General features: G+C 44.4%; 1 long non-coding RNA gene across 1 annotated transcript in view; it reads left to right on the top strand.

Annotated features, from left to right (window-relative positions):
* The window catches only part of LOC143840781 (uncharacterized), a 51,922-nt gene extending 30,147 nt beyond the window's left edge, over positions 1–21,775 (top strand). The window contains exons 2-3 of the long non-coding RNA XR_013232404.1: positions 18,538–18,740; positions 21,573–21,775. This is a non-coding gene — a long non-coding RNA (uncharacterized LOC143840781). The remainder of the gene's footprint in view (positions 1–18,537; positions 18,741–21,572) is intronic.
* The last annotated feature ends 1,109 nt before the right edge of the window (positions 21,776–22,884 follow it).

Here is a 22,884-nt window from a genome sequence, read left to right as displayed (position 1 = left end):
CAATCTTTCAGTCAACAATTTATTCATGGTCATGGATCAATAAATCATAAGTACATATGAAAGTGAATCTGATCTACCATGTGCATCAATAGCTTATTCATGGTCATGGACCCGTAATATATAAGTACATCTAAACGTGATGCACATCATACAATACAAATATATAGAATCATAGAGTTGGAAGGGGCCATACAGGCCCCTGCTCTACACAAGATCAGCCCTAAGCATCCTAAAGCATCCAAGAAAAGTGTGTATCCAACCTTTGCTTGAAGACTGCCAGTGAGGGGGAGCTCACCACCTCCTTAGGCAGCCTATTCCACTGCTGAACTACTCTGACTGTGAAAAATTTTTTCCTGATATCTAGCCTATATCGTTGTACTTGAAGTTTAAACCCATTACTGTGTGTCCTTTCCTCTGCAGCAAACGGAAACAGCATCCTGCCCTCCTCTAAGTAACAACCTTTCAAATACTTAAAGAGGGCTATCATGTCCCCTCTCAACCTCCTTTTCTCCAGGCTGAACATTCCCAAGTCCCTCAACCTATCTTCATAGGGCTTGGTCCCTTGGTCCCATATCATCCTCGTTGCTCTCCTCTGCACCCTTTCAATTTTATCTACGTCCTTCTTGAAGTGAAGCCTCCAGAACTGCACACAGTACTCCAGGTGTGGTCTGACCAGTGCCCAAAATGGCATTCGCCTTTTTTACTACTGTATCACACTGCCTGCTCATGTTTAGTTTACAATCCACAAGTACCCCAAGGTCTCGTTCACACACAGTGTAACCTAGAAGCATATCCCCCATCCAGTAGGCATGCTTTTCATTTTTCTGACCCAGATGCAGAACTTTACACTTATCTTTATTAAATTGCATCTTGTTCTCATTTGCCCATTTTTCCATTGTGTTCAGATCTTGTTGAACTCTGTCTCTATCTTCCGAAGTATTTGCCAGTCCTCCCAATTTGGTTTCATCTGCAAACTTGATAAGTAGTCCCTCCGCCCCCTCATCTAGATCATCTTTAAATAGGACAGGGTCCTATTAAATAAAAGAGTAAGGCCACCTGGGGAGGAGTTAGGGCGGGCCCTGTCCAGGATAAAAACTCAGAGGGCCCAATCAGGAGCCGCGAAGCGGCTCCTGATTGGGCCCTCCGAGTGTCCATCCGGGGCCAAGCAGCCAATGGGGAGGCACGCAAAGTGCCTTCCTATTGGCCCCTCACCAGGACAGACCAAAATTCCATTCACTCAGCCCAGTCTGGCTGCCAGTCTGCTCCTGACCACCGCAGGGAGAGGAGGTCAGCAGGGCTGCCAAGGGGGATGAGAACAGAGGCTGCACCAGCCCTTTTCACCCCAAGGCTGTCCTAACTGTCATGTCCAACTGCAAATTGCCTCAGAACACTGACAGAGCTGGTAGGAGGCTGTAGAGTGCTCCCCCTCCCCCCCTTCAGGCCTGCTGCGAAGGAGCCTCTGACAGGCCCTGACTGAGGGGAAAAGGCCTTTCCAAGAGCAACGCAGGGGAGCCTGAGGGCCTTCCTTTTGAGGGGGGGGGACTTTCCCCTTCTGCCAAACAGTTGCCTGACAGGGAGGCCACAGAAAAGCCCCTTCTCACTTAAAATACTGCTCTGCCCGGGGGTTAGACACAGCCAAGCCATGTGTCTTTCTTCTTTGCAACTCTCTGCAGATTTGAGGCCACTGCACAGCATTATTCTGCAGAGGAAGCTGGCTCTTTTGTCTCCTGTTTCATCTGCACAACAACCCTGTGCAGTAGGCCTCATGTCTTTCAATTCAACAACACCCTGTGTGGGAAGCCTTAAATGTTTCTTCTCTACCACAACCCTGTCCAAAGTAGCCCTTTCTGCCTGGGGAGCTGATCTTTATACTCTGCAGGTGAGCTGTAATTCCAGGAGCTCTCCAGGCCACACCTGTAGGTTGGCTACCCCTGGGTTGGAAATATTCCTGGAGGTTTGGATGTGGGACTTCAAAATCGTACAATGCCTCAGAGTCCAGCCTTCAAATGAGCCATTTTTGCCTGCAGTTGGTAGGGAGTGGTGCAGGAGTATCCCTTCTGGCCTATGGGTTATGGCCAGCCCTTATCAGCAACTGTTTGTATTCTGGGGCACAGACAGGCAGACCAGCAGTCCTGTGAGTCTGGAAAGTGCAGGAAGATCTAAATAAATATTTACAGCCTGAAACTAAATAGAGAACAAGTAAATGTCTGGAGACACATAGTAACTGAAATAGTAACTGGCAAATAACCTTGGCCTGGCAAATAAAAAAACAGTATTAAAAACCTTACTAAGGTCAAGACTGCTGTGAACAGACAGTCCTCCTCTTAGGATTGCCAGCTTCCCTGTGAGGCTCGCTACCCCACCTCCCTCATGGGGAGAGAAGGGGAAGACGATTGGAAAATGCTTTGAGACACCTGAGGCCTGCTGGGTCACTGCGGCCCATTCCCAGTTCTCTCAGATCTCTCACAACCCTACATACCTCACAGGTTGACTATTGTGGAGAGACAAATGGAAAAGGTGTTTGTAAACCGCTTTGAGACTCCTTTGGGTAGTAAGCAATAGGGTACAAAATCCGTTCTTCTAAGGAGCAACCATGAAAGAAGCATGTGGGCACATAACATTTTACCAACAGTGAAAATATGGGAGACAGAAGGAACAGGGTGGACACCTGTGTACTGTGACTACCCTATGTGTATTAGGGCAGAGGGGCATTTCGGTGAATGTGGCCTAATTCACACAAGAAGGGAAATGACGCAGAACTGGGGGGAATTGGTTGCCATGAAATCTTCCCCTAAGAAGAGTCTCCAGTCTGATTTTCCCTTCACATATCTGAGGACATGGCTCTGGAAAGCTCATCAGTAACCACTATGCCACAATTCCCAAAGGTCAGTCCTCTCCCACAATCAACGAACATTCCACACCACAGGTTCTTGACACCCAAATCTCCACACCCATGGCCTCATTTGTCACCATGCCACCACAACCTCCCACACAACACACATGACAACCCCATGCCCTTACAGACTGGCCAACTCCTCCCCTTCCTCTTCCCACTGCCAAGCTCTAGCGCCCGTTGTATTCTTGGAGTCAACGGGCTTTGCCCCTAGTTAATAAATATGTTAGAAAGTACTGGGCCGAGCACCGAGCCCTGAGGTACCCCACTACTCACCTCCCTCCAGTCTGATGAAACACCATTGACAACAACTCTTTGAGTGCGGTTCTCTAACCAATTCCCTATCCACTTAACTATCTGAAAATCAAGATTGCAGTCCTTCAATTTATCCATCAGAACATCATGGGGCATCTTATCAAAAGCTTTACTACAATCCAAGTAAACGACATCAACCGAATTTCCACGATCCAGCAAACCTGTTACTTGGTCAAAAAAGGAAACCAGGTTGGTCTGACAGGACCTGTTGGAGACAAATCCATGCTGATCCATATCTAAATAGGTTTTAAAATTGATACATACCATAGGAGGTTTGATTAAAATAAATAAAAAGGACTAACATTTATGATGTACAGGTCACATTAATCCTACCTGTAATGCACAGTTAATAAAGGAGTGTCTGAAAAAGTTTATCATATCAAATAAACATAAATCTCCTGTTTCAGTTACAGATGAATTGTTGTTGTTGTTAGTTGCGAAGTCATGTCTGACCTATCGCGACCCCATGGACAATGATCCTCCAGGCCTTCCTGTCCTTTACCATTCCCCAGAGTCCATTTAAGCTCACACCGACTGCTTCAGTGACTCCATCCAGCCACCTCATTCTCTGTCGTCCCCTTCTTTTGCCCTCAATTGCTCCCAGCATTAGGCTCTTCTCCAGAGAGTCCTTCCTTCTCATGAGGTGGCCAAAGTATTTGAGTTTCATCTTCAGGATCTGGCCTTCTAAAGAGCAGTCAGGGCTAATGTCCTCTAAGACTGACGGGTTTGTTCGCCTTGCAGTCCAAGGGACTCGCTAGAGTCTTCTCCAGCACCAGAGTTCAAAAGCCTCAATCCTTTGACGCTCGGCCTTCCTTATGGTCCAAATTTCACAGCCATACATTGCAACTGGCAAGACCAGATTAATAGCCCAAGTAATTAGCAATTTTCTTTGTTGGTTCTCTGTTCATATCTGACTATAATAGTTGGAGGTGTTCAGTTCGCAGTTGGAGGTGTTCGCAGACCTCAGGGACATTTTGTAAGCATTGATACTAACACCCCTGTGTTCAACTATTCTATTTAGCTTGAACTAAAATTAATCAGCTTGTCACACTGAATTCAATAGGGAATGTTAGTTGTAAGTTCTAGTATGTTCTTGCATTCTTTCTCCCTTTAGATAACATTGCAGATTTGACTTGGTAAGAATTCACTTACTGGTCTTCCATGATGTGAACATTTACTGGAAGACTGTGAGCAAATGGATCTTCAATTTCTTTCTGAGCAGCCAGAAATTACAAGTCAAAGATCTAAATTAGGCATAGTGAAAGAAAGGGTAGCAGGTGAACACACAGCAGGGACTGAAGGATGTGCATGAAAGGATGGCCACAGGGAGAAATCAGTCAGCTCCAGGAAAAGGGGGCAGAACAGAGAGAGACCAAGCAGATGGCTGCATGGAAAATGGGTAAGAAGTGAACTTGCATGCAAATGACCTGAAATCTGAAGTTGGAAAGGTGGCCTGGACCATATGCTGTGCTTGATGAAAATGCAGTCATTTGCAAGAGAGTGTAACTGGGGTGGGGTGGAGTGAGGAAATTGATGAAACCTCTGCAATATGTGTATGGGCCCAGTGTATCTGAGAGACAGCCTCCCTGGCTATACCCCCCAAAGAACCTTATGCTCCGCCACCTCCAACTGGCTACAGATCCCTGGCCCCAGAGAAGCACATCGGAACTCAACAAGGGCCACAGCCTTCTCAGTCCTGGCCCCCACCTGGTGGAACGAGCTCCCTGAATAAATCAGGGTCCTGCCCAAACTCTCACAATTTCACAGGACCTGCAAAAGGGAGCTCTTCCACCAGGCATTTGCTTGAGGCTGACTGACCCCAAATCATCTGCTAGTCCCCCGCCCCACCACCCCCTCCATGACCGAATGATCTGACCTACCCAATAGTAACTTACTGTTGCTATTAAAATATTGTTCTGGTTGACATATTACGTTATGATTGTTATATTTGTTATATTGTTACACTATTCTATGTAATTGCCCTGTGACATTCTTTGTAAACCACCCAGAGCCGTATGGAAGGACGATATAAAAATCTAAATAAATAAAAATGTATATATATGTGCATGTATGTATGTATATGTATGTGTGTATATATATATATATATATGTGTGTGTGTGTGTGTGTGTGTGTGTGTGTACATACACATACACATATACACACACACACAAATACAAACCATAAATAAAACAGGAAAGGGGTGGTGGGAGGACTTGGGACTCATCACACACCTGATTGATCATCTGTCCAATGAATAGCCAATCAGGTAGGCTGTCCCACCCCTGGCTGCATCCCCCTCCATTGCTAGCCCGCTCTACTCGACTGACTGCAAGAGGTAAGGCAGCCAGCAAGCGTGAGCTGGCTGGAGGGCTAGCCTCCAGACGGTTGCCCAGCCGGAGACCGGAGCCTGGGGGCAAGGGGAGTGAGACCTGCATCACCACCATGTTCAATGCACACCAGCACTCCCCCCACCCCAAAAAGGCCTGTTGTGGCCTCTCCAGGCCTCAGCGGGCCTACCTGGGTCAGGGGGTGAGGGAAGGTATTTTAATTACAATAGGCTTTTTCGCTAGTGTGTGTGTATGTGTGTATACATATATTAGAGAGAGAGACTGCATTCGCTGCATATTTTGTTTGAAACTGGTGAATACTCTTGGTTGGATCCAGATAGATCAATCTGACCTAATAGCCACTACTTATTCCAGCCCTGGGTTGCCAACCTCCAATTGGTAAAAAAAGAAAAGAAAAAGCCAAATAGTACAAGTTGTGGTATTGGAAAACCATTTGAAGCAAAACAAACAAACAAAAAAAGTCAGAAGCTCCTATGAAGTAATATTCTTTATAGAAGCGGTGACACAGAGATAAGTCCTGAAGAAGGTGCTACTTAGGTCGAAATTGACCTTACCAGAGGTGGTTAGTCTTTCCATTTTTGTTAGAATTTATTACAATATATGAAATTGACACCTTCATGAAAAACTTTTATTGTGAAAGAAATTATTTCCCACCTTGGTGTAGTGGTTAAGAGAGGCAGCTTCTAAACTGGTGAGCTGGGTTTGATTCCCCGTTCCTCCTCTACATGACGCCAGTCAGGTGACCTTGTGCCGGTCACAGCCCTGATAGTGCTGCTCTGACCAAGCATTCCTGTCAGAGCTTCTTTCAGCTTCACCTTGAAAAACCAACTTTTTCTTCCTCTTTGTCCTCTTCTTCTTCCTCCTCCACCACCTCTACCACACTTCCGTACCTCTTTCAAAATATCAGCTGGTAATTATAACTACTCAGCAATTACTCCATTAAAACAGTTGTATGGAGCAAGCAACATAAGGGGAGGTGATAGCCTTTGATCTCTAATAGCAGCATATTGGTTTCTCTTTGTAAAGTACACTGAATTCTAGGGGATTGATTGGCAGTTTTGGCAAAGGATTATCATTGGCTGTATTTGGTTATGACACAGTCTACTGATGTAAGAGAATTGATTTTTGCTATATATTCCCTGTCATGTAAGAGTGCTTGCACTCGAAAGCTTACGCCTTGAATAAATCTTTGTTGGTCTTAAAGATGCTACTGGACTCTGATTCCATTAAAACAATAGAAGTGAAAGCTTACAATCTGCCTGAGGTCTTAAACTGGAGCGCTAGCTTCAGACATAATACTTCCAGTTTAAATTATCTTGGGCATCGCTTCTAGAAAAAGATCTTTTAGAATCTGTTTACATATATTCCATTAGGCTCTATGGAATGTAGGTTTAAGATGATATAAAACAAACTCTCCTTCCATTTATCCAGGTGATAGGAGAGAGCCTTTGAAGTGGCTTCCTATGCATTATTCAGGAGCCTCTTAAATCGGCGCTTTTCTTGCAGTATCAGGCAATCTTTTTTGTTATACCTACCATTCAATGCTTCTGATGTGTGACGTTGTATTTGATCGCTCATTTTAAAGCCTCTCCTATTGATTCCTTCCACTGGATGCCTCCGCTTTGATCGTTGCGTCACCCAGCAAGCAATTCAGTAATCTCAATCTCCACATTGCTTTGATGTCTATTTTGAATATCGGCTGGATATTCATGTATGCAGCCAACTATGCAAAGTAGGAGCCAGTGAGCATTTTAAAAATGAATTTAGGACCAATTTAACCTTAATCAATGGCTGAAGCGTAGGGATGCCAGCCTCCTGGTGAGACCTTGGTATATTATGCATCATGGAAAACTCCCAAAAAGACTGCCAAAAGCAATGTCCTATTTTTAAATTCTTAATGTGGCATTGTTTTCCCAGCACAAAACCCATCATATTGTTTTCATTTGTGCATTGCAAACGTTGGACACAGTTCTGGCAGTGTTTTATCAGCAAGGCTTCTGAAACTAGCTTCACAGTGACTTTTCTTGTGTTATGACACTGAGAATGTTTTTTTTTATGCATAAATGTCAGTGTGTTTTTGGTCTCATACCCTATTCTGCTCGCAGTCCCTCATCTACCAATGGGAGCTCAAGCGCCTGCTGCTGCTGATACTCTGCGTTTGTCAGAGATCACATGAACATGCCATTTGTCCTGGCAACCTGGCCAACTTTATTGCTGTGTAAATTAGTAGAAATTAGTAGAAATTAGTAAGCATGTCCTCCACAGCATTCTGTGAATGCTCCTGAGGCTACTAAGCTTTACATCTGATCAGTGACCATGGTGCGTGTTTGTGTGCGGGGGGGGGGGGGGGGGGCTCGAGGTGCCTGCTGCTGATTTCTGCTTCATGTGAACATTTCAGCAATCATGTGAACATGAAATTTGATTCATTCTCCTATTGCCCGTAATAGCCCGAGGATAGCCTGGGTGTTCCCAGGTGGTTTTTTCTTAGGAAGGAAGGGGCTTTGCCTTAACTCCGGGTGGTTCTCTGGTAGCCAGTTTAGAATGATTTTCCCCAGGAATCAGCCCTTCATAGCTTGATTTCCTCAGACCAAGGCTCTCTGTCTTAAAGATACTGGCTACAATTGAAATGCTAATTGTGGACAACAATTAGCTGGAATGTAAATGACATTGCCTAGCAATGGAATTTCCTCCTCAAACTCTCATCCCCCTCCCAGACTTAATATAGGTCCTTTTAAAGGTGCATAATCACTGGGGGGGGGGGGAACCCAACACAGTATCACAGCTCATGCATAAATGGGAATGTTTTAAAAACATTTTAAAAGGATTTAAAAGGGTTGGCAAACTGACTGTGTTGAAAACTGACATATGCATAATAGGCCCTGGGGATCCTCTGGAATTAACAACTCATCTCCAGACTACAAAGAAGAAGAAGAAGAGTTGGTTCTTATATGCCGCTTTTCCCTACCCGAAGGAGGCTCAAAGCGGCTTACAGTCGCCTTCCCATTCCTCTCCCCACAACATTCCTCTCCCTTCCCATTCCTCTCCCTGGGTGAGGCTGAGAGAGCGTGATATCACTGCCCAGTCAGAACAGTTTTATCAGTGCCGTGGAGAGCCCAAGGTCACCCAGCTGGTTGCATGTGGGGGAGTGCAGAATCGAACCTGGCATGCCAGATTAGAAGTCCGCACTCCTAACCACTATACCAAACTGGCTCTACCAAAGGTCAGCTCCCCTGGAGAAAATGGATGCTTTGTTGGGTGAACTCTGGCATTGTATCCCACTGTGATCCCTATCCCCCCAAGGAATTTCACAGCCTGGATTTGGGAACCTGTCCCATCCCCTGCTGGTGGATAGGGACGGCCTTCCAGCCCTCCTGAAGTTCTAAGTATCATAAGAATCCAAATGCGGTTGGATTTTACTTATATCCATTGCATGCAAGCATTCTTTATGTTAGGAGGAATGATGCATGATGGGAACATTCTGAACATGCTAACGATTATGTTGGTCAGTTGTACTGTTCTCTTTTAGTAGAATCTGACAAACAGGGTGAATGCCTCTGTATGTGAATGCTTGTATGCCAGAGACACAATGTGTGAGTCTATTAGCATCTGTAACCAAAAAGAAGAATGCTTTAACCAGGGTTTACCTCAGTCACAACAAGTCATGTCGGAACTATATTTGTTGTAACAATTTAACAAGGTGAAGAGAAAACAAGTCTGTCAAATGTACACAAAAAGTTCTTTGTGTTTTGTTAACCATAACTATAATGAATTAAACGTGCTTAATCATTACTAGCAGAAACTAAATAGCCTTGGCTTCCCCGCTTGGGTTTTCAGTGAAATCCTAACTTCTGTCACAGATTTTTCTCATATCTAGCAAGGATACTGATCACAATCAAGAACCCAGCTCCAAACCTTATTTTCACTACCAGTCCTTATCCATTGTTGTTCCTCTATATATTTCTGAAACAGCCTAGGGGGTGGGACGTGTCCGGCTGTCCAAGTTGGAATAGGGCCAATCAGGGTGCAGCCAGCTTTGCCCTGATAGGCCCTGCCCCTGCAGCTCCTGCCCTGAGTCCCTGGACTCTAGCCTCTTTGCTCTCAGATGCCTCAGTGCCTGGAGCCAGCAGCAGGAAAGGGAAGAGGGCCCTTGGCAAAGGATCATGGTGAAGGGCTTGCTAACTAGGGACTCTTGGCCTGCTAGGCCAGGCCTGCTGACGAGGGCCTCCCGGCCTGCTGATTGCTCATTAAGGACTGCTAAGGAGCTGACTACCTGACTGCTAAGGAGTTCTGTCGGCCCTGCTAATGAGCTGCCCAGCCCCCCACTCACCCCACTTGATTTGGAAGGGGACCCTTTTAAGGCCCGTTATTAGGAATGGACTTTGAAGCTAGTATGATATAATAAGTCTACTCCACCAACACAGCTCCTTAGCATACATCTCAATGGTAAAAAAGTTGAGGAAGCCTGCTGTAGACCGATTATTTATGAAGCGGAATGCCCGGGCTGGCGGCAGCAGGGCTGTGGGGGCTAATCCCTGATTATCCCTGATGTCACCACCATACTGACTCAGGCCCTCAGATGGCCCGCAGTGAGGGAACATGGATTCTTCCACGTTCCCTGAGATGCCATGGGTGCCATTAGGTGTTAAGCCGGGCCAGCACTGTGCATAATTGGAAGAGGACACCACATGACCCTGCAGGGACATCACATGACCCTGTCAACTCTGCACAGTTGCGGAGCTGTCCGGGGTATTTCCACACCCTCACTGTGGTGGGAGAGTGACATGCTCTCCTGCCATTGTGTGGTGGGGCCCCCCACTCCTACCCACTGCTGCTGCTGGGCAGTTCACTAGGCTTTCCATCCCCAGCATTGTGTGCGTGCGCACACTACATCAGGGCAGTCCTCATATGCCAGGAGATTCCTGCCCCCGTGCATACACAGAAAGCAGTAGGACATGCCACCATGAGGCAAGGACCCGGCAGCAGCCTGATGTGGCTCCTGCTGTGCATAATCGGTCATAGTCACTCTGTCCCAAACATAGCCAGAAGACCTACCAAGGAACCCTTGAGGAATGGTTCTCATGGTGGTGGTGGTGGTGGTGGTGGTGGTGAGAAGTGATGTGAAGTCACGTCCCATTCATGTTGACACCATGGGGGTTTCCAAACAATAGACATTCAGAGGTGGTTGACCATTGCCTGCCTCTGTGTAGCAACCATGAACCATGAACTCTGTGCAGCAGCCCTGGTCTCTTCTGCTTAGTTTCTGAGATTTGACAAGATTGGGCTTGCCTGGTCCAACCAAGAGAATGTCTTCATGCAGTTCTTTAGAAAATGGATATGCTTAGAACCTGACTGAGATGGCTTACAAAACACATGATTAAAAACTTTAAATGAGTATAAAGCAGTTAAAAATAATACATGCAGTACTAGCCACATGTTGAAAAGCAGCCTACACCTGTTAGCAGCTTAAAACAAGCCTCATTTCATACTCTGAGCCACATGATTGATTCCAAGAAATGGTTTAAAGGCAAATAAAGATGTCATATTTATTGCTTTCTCTTCCTAATGAGCTGGGAAGAGGCTCCTGCAGGTACAAGACTAGAAGACCCACTGAGAAGTTTCTCTAATCTAGACTTTCCAACCTTCAAGTAGTGATGGGAGATTTCTTGGAATAACAACTAGGTGTAAACTGCACGGAGATTTTATTCCAATCCCAGGTCGATTCAGTTCCTACCGTCTACACAGAATGCAATTTCTGTTTTGATTTTGGGCGATTTAAATTTTCGGTCTGCAACAAGCATGATTGATCCGGCATGACCTTACCTTTATCGTGCGATATCAGAGTGCTTTTAATATTTTAAGAATCGGATGGAGAAAGCAGGCTGTTTTGAATCTGGGCTCTGTTCCATGGTAGAGATTCCCTGATTGGCCAAAGCTGGCCATGTGACAAGCTTGCCTTAAAGGAGAAGCCCCTAATTTCTCTCAACTTCTGTCAGTCTTGGATTTCCCCCCTCCTCTTCCTTCTTCAATCCTGTCCCCCGCCCTCCAAGAAAAGAAAGAGGCTCTCGCTCTGCTTGACTCCTCTCCCCCCCTTCAAGAAAAGAAAGAAAGAGGCTTGGCTCCCCCCCCTTCTGAACGACCCTAACCACGTGCAGAACACTATTCTGTTTCAATGGGGAGGGGGGGAAGAAGAAGACCCGAGTTCAAATTGATCTGAATTCAACAGGATTGACAATGGAATAAAGTAAGTGCAGAATCAGCCCTGGTCTCCAGACAACAAAGATTAGTTCCCCTGGAGAAAATTGGATGCTTTGGAAAGAGGAATGACTGGCATTATACTTTACTGAGGTTCCTTCTAAGCCCCATCTTCCCTGGACTCTACCTGCAAAATCTCCAAACCCAGAGCTGGCAACCCTACCCAGATGTCAGACTCGGATCCCCGAGGAAGAATTTCCTGGATAAACAGATCAAAACTGCCAGCTTTTCCCAAGGTGAGCAACATATTGGTAATATTTCACATCACTTGACAATTTTCCTCCACATTTGGGGGGCTTTAAATTACAACACCCAGAACCTGCATATTCTATATTAGTTTTGTGGCACAGGAAAATATTGCTATTATGCTAAACGCTCAGTAACTGGGCAAATTCTGTTCTGGGAGATTTTTTAAAAACATGTTTTTCTTCCCTGGGTACAGGCATAGGTGATTGAATCCCAAGTACATACATTTTATATGGATATTTCTTTCAATGACTGAATCATGCATAAGGTTTATTTATCTACTATGGGGGCCCAAAGTTGCTTTCATAGTTCTTCCCTCCGTGTAGGATATTCTTCAAATGCTGTTGAATCATGCACCCTACAGATCTTGTGTATGCCAACACAAATGTCTCTTGCCTTGAAAAACCTCCATGGTTGCCAAGTCAGTTGTACCTTGAATGTACTTCCTACCATTACCCCCCAGATCTTCATCTGATACTTTAACTATCACACCATATGGATACTCTCTATAGCAGGGCTGGTCAAACTACGGTTCTCCAGATGTTCATGGACTACATTTCTCATGAGCCCCTGCTAGCATGATCATGGGAATTGTAATCTATGGACATCTGGAGAGCCAGTTTGGCCAGTCCTGCTCTATAGGGTTGCCAACTCCCCCTCAGGAAATTTCTGAAGATTTGTATTTCCCCCAGTAGAATATTTTGAAATGTCTCGATGGTTGCCAAATGTGGGTGGGAAATTCATGGAGATTGAGTAGCAGAGCCAATGGAAAATGAAGATTGGGGAAGAGAGGGGCCTCAGCCAGGACATAATCTGATACAGTCCACCTTCTGAGGATGCCATTTTTTCCAGAAGAACTGATCTTCTTCTGGAAGATCAGTTATCTATCCAGTGGAATTTCAGGACCCACCTGGAGGATGGTAACCATAAATTCAGCCTTGGTGAAGTTTGTAAGAACTTCAATTCCTGTTGTGTCAGTTAGAAAATATGTTTCCAAAAGCTCATTATTTTTGCTCTCGAGGCTCTTGGTTAAATTTTTCACTTGTACCCATTGGAGTTTGACATCTTGGCAGTATGGTTTATATCCTGTCTGCAAGTCTGTGAACTGGTGACCCTAACAAATCTTTATGAGGTGTCAGTGATTCTGACAAGGCTTTTGCCTGGTCTGTGGAGCAAATGTGGACTTCCTGTTCCAAGGAAGGATTTCGGTAGCGTGACCGAAGGCCGCAAGAGTTCTTAGACAGGCTTGCTAAAAGAACTCTGAGCTGTTTCTGAGATTTCCAGTGAATCATTAAGAAACTTCAGCCTTTGTATAACATTTTCAGCTGGTAAGCTGGAAATACAATACCAAACTGTAAAATAAGATGCTGGAACTATTAAACATTATTGTGTATTTCCACACACAATAACTGACCTATCTATCCCTCTGACTGTCTACAGTCCCCCTCTGGAATCTTAGTAGGGATGCCAGCCTCCAGGTGGGACCTGGGGCTCCCTGGGAATTACCACTCTAGACTACAGAGGTCTGTTCCCCTGCAAAAAAAAATTTGATGCTTTGGAGGGTGGGTTTTATGTCCTTGTACCTCACTGAGGTACAAGTCCTCCCCAGGCTCCACCCCAAATTTCCAGGGGTTTCTCTACGTGGATCTGGCCACCCTCTCCTCCCACCCCTTGTCGGTGCCCAGGGGGACCAGGCAACCTTAGTCTGAGGCAAAGAGATTGAATAAAAACCTTCACGGTTGGCTTCCTCAATAGTGTCATATTGTCACAGCTTTGATTGAATGCTCCTAGATACACTTAGATTTCCAACCTCAGGTTGCGCCTAGAAAACTCATGTAATTACACCTAATCTCCAGGCTACAGAGATCAGTTCCCCTGGGGGAAAATGACAGCTTGAGAGAGTGGAGACTGTAGCATCACATTCTTACTGAAGTCCCTTCCTCCTCAAACTTTACCCTCCCCAGGCTTCACCCCCAAATTTCCAGAAATTTCCCAGCCTGAAGTTGGCAAGTCTAATTTAGTCCTCTATCAGCAATTGATCGATCATGTTCTTTTGTCTACTAAGACCAATGGGTGAATATTGCCCAATAAAAGGTGAATTGAAGCTCACTTTGACCACTGAAAAGGTGAATCATGGGGCCCACAAAGACAAAAGTCACCTTTTCAGTCCTGGCCCCTACCTGGTGGAATGAGGTCCCGGGTGAGCTGCGGGCCCTGCAGGACTTACCAGCTTTCCGCAGGGCCTGCAAGACGGAGCTCTTCTGCCAGGTTTTTGGTTGAGGCCGGGGTCAGCGCATGAGTGCCAGCATCCCCCCCCCGGATCTAGTAAGTTAGATCTGCTCCCCACCCTCCCTGCTGCTCTTATAGCAGGGGTGGGAATAATGAGAGCTTCCGCCATGTTGGGATTGTTTTTAAAGTCTTTTAATGGGTATTTTAATGGGGATAGGACTATTGTGACCCGCTACGAGCCTACGGGGAGTGGTGGGAAATAAATCTAATTAATAATAATGATGATGATGATGATGATGATGCAGGAAAAAGGGATTTCCTGATTAATAAATAATAAAAAAATGCTATTAGGAATATTGCCTAATAGCAGCTAGAATCACTTATACAGCAAAATGGAAATCAGATGTCTGTCCAAGATTAGAAGAATGAGAAGAATAAACTTGCTGACGATGTAGTAATGGCGAAATTAACAACCTATTTGAGAAACAGATCAATTTTGAGAAGAGATGGAAATCTGAGGAGAGAGAGTTTATTATGCAAGCAGATGACAAACAGAATTGTTGTTGTTGTTAGGTGCGAAGTCGTGTCCGACCCATCGCAACCCCATGGACAATGATACTCCAGGTCTTCCTGTCCTCTACCATTCCCCAAGTCCATTTAAATTTGCACCTACTGCTTCAGTTACTCCATCCAGCCACCTCATTCTCTGTCGTCTCCTTCTTCTTTTGCCCTCAATCGCTCCCAGCATTAGGCTCTTCTCCAGGGAGTCCTTCCTTCTCATGAGGTGGCCAAAGTATTTGAGTTTCATCTTCAAGATCTGGCCTTCTAAGGAGCAGTCAGGGCTGATCTCCTCTAGGACTGACCGATTTGTTCGCCTTGCAGTCCAAGGGACTCACAAGAGACTACTCCAGCACCAGAGTTCAAAAGCCTCGGCCTTCCTTATGGTCCAACTTTCACAGCCATACATTGCAACTGGGAATACCATAGCCTTGACTAAACACACTTTTGTTGACAGGGTGATGTCTCTGCTTTTTAGGATGATGTCTAGATTTGCCATAGCTTTCCTCCCCAGGAGCAAGTGTCTTTTAATTTCTTTGCTGCAGTCCCCATCTGCAGTGATCTTGAAGCCCAGGAAAATAAAATCTGTCACTATCTCTATTTCTTCCCCATCTATTTGCCAGGAATTGAGAGGGCCGGATGCCATGATCTTTGTTTTCTTGATGTTGAGTTTCAAGCCAACTTTTGCACTCTCCTCCTTCACCCGCATCAACAGGCTCTTTAGTTCCTCTTCGCTTTCTGCCATTAGAGTGGTATCATCTGCATATCTGAGGTTGTTGATATTTCTCCCTGCAATCTTGATCCCAATTTGTGACTCCTCTAATCCCACCTTTCTCATGATGTACTCCACATACAAGTTAAATAGGCAAGGTGACAATATACAACCTTGCCAAACTCCTTTCTCAATTTTGAACCAATCAGTGATTCCATGTTCAGTTCTCACTGTTGCTTCTTGACCTGCATATAAGTTTCTCAAGAGACAAATAAGATGCTCTGGTATGCCCATCTCTTTAAGAACTTACCACAATTTGTTGTGCTCCACACAATCAAAGACTTTAGCATAGTCAATGAAGCAGAAGTAAATGTTCTTCTGGAACTCCCTAGCTTGCTCCATGATCCAGTGTATGTTGGCAATTTGATCTCTAGTTCCTCTGCCTCTTCGAAATCCTGCCTGTACTTCTGAAGTTCTCGGTCCACATATCTGGAACTCCCTAGCTTGCTCCATGATCCAGTGTATGTTGGCAATTTGATCTCTAGTTCCTCTGCCTCTTCAAAATCCTGCCTGTACTTCTGAAGTTCTCGGTCCACATATTGCTGGATCCTAGCTTGTAAAATTTTGAGCATAACTTTGCTAGCGTGAGAAATGAGTGCAATGGTGCGGTAGTTTGAACATTCTTTGGCATTGCTCTTCTTTGGGATTGGAATGTAAATTGACCTTTTCCAATCCTGTGGACATTGTTGAGTTTTCCAAATTTGCTGGCATATTGAGTGTAGCACTTTTACTGCATCGTCTTTTAAGATTTGGAATAGTTCAACTGGAATGTTGTCACCACCACTAGCTTAATTGTTGCTCAGACTTCCTAATTTGACAAACAGAATAAGAAACAGTTTAAAAACTGTATATAAATGTATTGTAATGCATATAAATATATTGCAACAGAGAAACACAATGAAACTACAAATGTATAAAGAAGTGGATTCAGAGCAGAAATATCCTTTACTTTCTTATTATGAGATACATTACAGATTTTCTTACAGTACACTGATGTATTACTTATTGTTAAAAGCTACATTCAGTAGGTAGAAGTAGCAAACATGCATAACATGTCATAATACCTAATATGTAGTAAAGATGATATTGGTAATGAAGATGTAAAACAGATCAGTTATGGAGTTTGAACTTTAAAATGTTTAATATAAGCGTACCACAGTAGAAATAAGTATTGTTTTATTTTATGGAGTGTTTTGAAAATTATGATGAAAGGGGGTGTTGGGGAGAAATGCTTTTTCTTTCACTCTGTGCTCCATAATTATATTTATATACATAATTATGATATGCAACAGTTTTTAAAATTTTTGCATAACTTTTACATCTTCAATTTGTTTTCTACAAAATGAATATACATATATAGGTATCTGTTTTTAAAAAGTCAGGAATGTTGCATAAACTGGCTTTTCATGCCAATCATTAAAAAAAAAACCTGCCAAAAATTGTTGCAGGGGAGGAAGCAAAGAGGTTTGAGGAGGATATTAATTTGTACCCTGGCTATTAACTTGTACCACTGTGAGCTTTCTGCATTAATCAATATCTTAATGAGATGCTGATGAGCTGAAGTAAAGGTCTCCACAGCCCCTTCGAGCCTGCTGGTGGGACAAGGTAAAATGAGCTTGCTGCTGATTCCTTCCATTTGGAACACCCTGGACTTGGCTCAGTTGGTTTCCAGACTGGAAGATGTGGAGCCCTGCAAAGAGTCTTTGGAAAGCACTGTTCTGCTGTCAGTTTTGAGACTCCAAGATATTCCTGCAGATTCAATGTTAGACCGTTTCTGCAGGAGGAATCTGCCTCTGGACAGACTCTGGTTGCTGGCTGGTTTTAAAGCCCCCTCCACATGACAGTACCTGCATCCCAAGGCTGTCCGGGGGCTGACCCAGGATGAGGGAAATCACAAAAAGAGGCCCCTTTTTATTTCACATCCCATCAGTGAGCAACCAGTGAGCAACCAGGGGCAAGCCCATATGGAGGGGGAAAGGCGCGATAGTCTCTGTAGTGTTTGTCTCACCCTTGCACGCACCCTCCCCCTCCATTTCCTGCTCTGAGTAATTATTTTTTTAATGGTGTGGTCCTCATTGCAGCATGACTACAAAGCTACATTGTCAAAGGTAAAATAAAATCTTCTGCAAAGTGTCCACGATCGTTCTGGGATGAGGCAGGCAAAACACAGTCCCATTTCCCAGGTGGGGAATGACCTGGGAAAGGGGGGGGGGGTGATCAAGCAGCCTTCTCCCAATCATCCAGGTGTCTGAGCACTTTGTTTTTAAGCCAACTGCTTACAAAAAATGACTCTTTGGGCTCCAGTTACCATTTCCAGTGTCTCAGAAATCCACCCAGACATAAATAGAGTCCAAAACACCATGAATCCAAAAAGAAAGGGGGGGATGCTGTATTGTTCTGGCATTTCTCCATAGCAACACGGAAATGTTAATTTTTTAAAATTAAAACTGCACCTCTGTGGTGGCATTACCACATATAACATGGAAGTGCTTTAAAAATAATTAAAAAGAAAGTTTCAGCCCAGAAGAGAACTGTGCTGTGATTGGTGGCTCACTATGATTGACACACCAAGAAGCATGGGGGGGAAGTTTGTTCTGTTTTTTCTTGCAGCTTCATCAGGAGGCAAAAAGCCACAATGGGGCAGAGGGAAAACACAGGAGGGGTTGCCTGTGAGGAGTTTACTATCCTGCTTTTGCAAGCAGGAGTCGTTGTGCACTTTTTACCCATCTGTGCAGAAATGGTCCTAGTCTTCCCCTGCCCGCCCGACATCTATTTATCGTCTGTCTGAAAGGGAAATAAATGTTCCATATATTTTTTTTACCATCCCCTTGAATACACAACAATTGCAAGCCTACTGGCTTGTTGAACTATTTCCTCCCGACGTCAGGTTCAACTGGAGTGTATGTTGTCTCCGTGAATATAGGAGAGATTGGACTACCCCACCAGGCTGCCTCTCTTCCTTCTTCCTTGCATGCTGCTGCTGTGGTTCACTCTGCTGAAAGTCGTAGAGGGGAATGCGGAGGCATTTCTGAATCCGTGGAATGGTCAGATTAAAATCATTAATACGAAGCGTGAAAGCGGAAAGCGCCCTTGGGAAGCTGAAATGGCGTGACATCGGCTTAGCAGGTAGATGAATTCACTCTGTCGGACTTGTGAAATGTGTCTTCAGTTAGCAGATGTACACGGACAAAGAGAAAAAAAATAAACAGTATAGTTTGCTACATTTCCTATGCTAAGCTCTGACTTATATAAGGCTGCATCCACATACCCATGATTCCTCCAGACTCCCTTCCACAGACACCATTCTTCCCTTCATGCTACTGGGGGGCTTTTCCTTGATTTATATAAAAATGGGAACTGATAAATTGTCAAAACATTACAATGATATATTGGCATGATCTACTAGCTCCTATGAATGCTCCAATTTTTGTAGACCTCTACTCCTTTTCATTGCAGAGATACCAGGGGAAAGGTCCATGCCTGATACATCCACAGTGGAAAGGCTAGAAACTTTTTGTAATCAGAAGAAGAGTTGATTTTTATACCCTGCTCCTCACTACCCAAAAGAGTCTCAAAGCGGCTTACAATCACCGCTTCCTCTCTCCACCACAGATAGCTGGCGAGGGAGGTGGGGCTGAGAGAGCTCTGTCAGAACTGATCTGTGAGAACAGCTCCAACCAGATGTGACTAGCCCAAGATCACACAGCTGGCTGCATGTGGATGAGTGAGGAATGAAACTCCACTCTCCAGATTAGAGGCTGCAGCTCTTAAGCACTACACTGAGCTCAGAATTAAAGCTGGGACTTTAGAGCAACTACTTGATGTGACAATAGGTCATTTTGCTTTTCTCCTTGTCTTCCTCCCACAGTCAGGTGTTAGCCTCTGCTAGACTTGATCCTGCCCTGCAGAAGAAGCCAGCTTTCAAGCTTGACTGTCCATCTTTTCAAGCAGAAACAATTAAAACCATCTTGGCAGTCGGTGCTGCCGGTGTATCACTTTCTATTTTCTCCTTCGGTGGCTGTTTTCAGCTCGAATACTCGCACCTGCCGTCTCTTTCTCTGCACCAGCCAAATATCTTTCCATAAATCTGACACGATTCCCTTCTCTTGCCATCTTTCGCTCTCTCTGTGCTATTTTTATGACAATGAGGCAAATACAAAATCTTTGTTGGGCACTTCCCCGATCAGCAGCTGTGCCTGGCCAGCTGTATCTTCAAATCTCTTCAAGCCTCTTCAAGTGAGAGTTCTTTGGTACAAAGGTATGACCCAGAAGGTCAAGATATTTATGCTGCTGGTCTTTTTTGTACTCCACATGTATGTGTTCATAGAACCTGGCCCCTTGAAAATGTACAAGTAGCAACAGCGTTCACACTTGTAGGTATTTTGAAGAGGCCAGCGTCTGAAACGGCATGTGTACACAGTTCAAGTGAGAATGACAGCATGTGCATTTTGCACTTGGGGATAATACCTGGGGAAGCAAACATTGTTGTTATAAGTGGTTCTCGAAAAGCTTGTTTTCTTGCAGGTGAGAGAGAACTTTGAGGTGGAAAATAAAGCATGAAAATAAAGTTTGAGTCCAGTGGCGGTTCTTCTTCTTCTTCTTCTTCTTCTTCTTCTTCTTCTTCTTCTTCTTCTTCTTCTTCTTCTTCTTGACCAACAAAGTTTCATTTAAGTTATAGGCTTTTCTGTGCATGCACACTTCTTTAGGTACAATGAAACAACATTCCCTCAACTATTACAAGTAGGTGGTGATGGTGGGGGGATTAATTGCCAGGAAGGGCTAGTTGTATCCATAAGAAACTGAGCGATTATCGCTGAGATAGGATTAATTAAGTTCTGCTGCTTCAGACCAATACGACTACCTAACTGACAGCCAGAAAATGTGAGTTTAGACCAGGAAGAGAGAGAGAGACTGGATATTAGGACTGAAATCAGAGTGTGAAAGTAGTTAAGAGTTCACACACTTCAGTAATTTTGGATCGGGTAGATAACATTAAAAAGAGACACCGGTCTTTGCCCATTCAGACTGAGAGTAATGTGATGTGGAAAATCAGGCCCTCACTCTGCATTGGCTTGGCTTGCTTTCAGTGACATAACTATATTTGATTGGCTGTGTAGCAGCCTGATGTGATCCCTGAGAAAGAAAAAAATTGAAATATGATTCTGAAGCAGTTGCAGCAGGAGGAGCTTGGACTGTGGTGGAAAAGTCTCAAATCCCAATACTGGTATAGTATATGGATTCAGTTTGGTGTAGTGGTTAACAGTGATGACCTCTAATATGAAGAACCGGGTTTTGTTCTCCACTCCTCCATATGAAGCCAACTGGGTGACTTTGGACCAGTCACAATTATGTTAGAGGTGTTCTGTTCTCATGTTTTGCTCTATCTTATCAAAGACCCAGCTTGTTATAGGCTGCTTCTTCTGGAACCGCCTCCTGTTGGTACATTGGGTGATAAATATAATTTTCATATGACTCAAATTCTCCCTCTTTTGCACCCTATCATCCCTTTACTTTCCTCTGCGTGGCTGATCTAGATTAAATTGTATGTTGTTCACTACCATTCCCCCCCCTCAATAAATTACTTTTTATTAATTTTTAGAACTGCCTCTAAGATTTCTTGCCAGATACTCTCTTTGTATACATAGGTGGAGCATCTTACTCATTACCACCTCTCGCATTGCTTGTCTCCTAGAATTCTTAGGAAAAGGTGTTTGCAAGCTCCTTTGGGAGTCCTTCAGGTAGTGAAAAGCACCATATAAACAAACTCTTCTTCTCTGAGTTGCTGTAACTAAGATTGCTCTCGTGTAAAGGAACAATTCTGCAGGGGCGTTGTGGAGTGACAGTATTACTGAGTTTCTAGACTGCTTATTTGCCTCAAGAGGAATTCATCAAGTTGAAGATTTTATGAATTATGTATTGAGGTCCTATTCATTCATAACATTTTTTCTGTTCATCAAGGGATTTTCTCCGAGGGAGTTCCTGGACAAATGAATTGATCGAAGAGTAGAAATGACCCACTTACGAATAGAGTTTCTCGTTTATTTTTGTTCACTGGATAACATACCTGGTGTTTTTGTCAGATGGGTTACTGAGGTCCATTTTTGTTGGGACTATTCCATGGAAATTATAGCCGAACCTATCTTGTGCCAAGCTAAACATGGGCGGATGGGCACACACAGTGTCATGCTAAATGTATTTGCTTGCAGATAAATCTTGTCGTCTTTCAGAGGATTTGTTTGCAAGGTCTCCTTCATGCATAAGAGGGTAATCAGAGCTGGGGTCATAAGGAGGTGTCTCAGCATGGGTGGCAAATCACGCAGGCTGTAATTTTGATGAGGCAGTGGCTTGAATAACACCCGTGCCCCTTCCTGCCCTTTGGAGCAGTCGCAAAGAAGCCTTCCCACATGGATGCATCAGTTTGCACAAACATTCTCAGCAGCAGCTCTGCACTAAGTGGTCAGATGACCAGGTCCTGTAGAGCCAGCTGTCAATCTGCTGGGGTCAGACACAAGTGGCACAGGCCAAGGCAGGCAGAGGCAGAGTTCCAAAAGATGCAGCTAAAGCCCAGAAATTCTGGAGGCACGTGACTATGGCAAGCAGGAGAAGGAAGGGAAGAGGAGCTTGTTTGAATCCATTTTCTCTGAGCTATATATAAAGGTTAGCTGAGCTCACGAATGGCTTAAGCAGCAGCAGTGGGAGCCATATGCTCTTTGTGCATGCAAGCTAGGTGTTGGAATTGCAATCAGCATGTGAGTCGGTGAAGTCAGCCTTGAAGGGCTGTTGTTCAGCTGTTTAAGCAGCTGAGTTGTACCTGTGTTCTCATTAGTGCACCAAGTGGTCACAGGTGAGGTTGCAATGGAACAACCCCAAATGCATGACTTCAGGATGTCTATGTTTAAGGTGGGCCCCCACACACTTCTTCTTTCTTCAGGGACAAGAAGATCAGTGTGTGTGCTCCTCTGAAGCAAGGAGCAACAGCCATTAAGACTCTCTGATGATGTGTGACATGTAGTCTGCTTGAGCCAGCCATAGGGGCTTGCAATGTGTTTTCTTTGTGACTATCCATTAAGCTTTTGTACTCTGCTTCAGTAAAGGAGACAGAAGCAGGTGAATATGATATAGTTTGTAAATAATCTTTCCCAGTAAAGATGATCTCTTTTAAACCTCAAAGTGCTGTGAGTCTGGATCTGTGCTTCATCCACAAAGGTAACAAATACATATTTTCAAAATACTGTTACTCTGAAGCTCTGTTTCTCTGGAGGGGCTCAGG

This window comes from Paroedura picta, chromosome 6, assembly GCF_049243985.1.
Source record: "Paroedura picta isolate Pp20150507F chromosome 6, Ppicta_v3.0, whole genome shotgun sequence".
NCBI lineage: Eukaryota > Metazoa > Chordata > Lepidosauria > Squamata > Gekkonidae > Paroedura > Paroedura picta.
The sequence above is the reverse complement of the archived record's forward strand: the minus strand, read 5'-3'. Positions and strand labels throughout refer to the sequence as shown.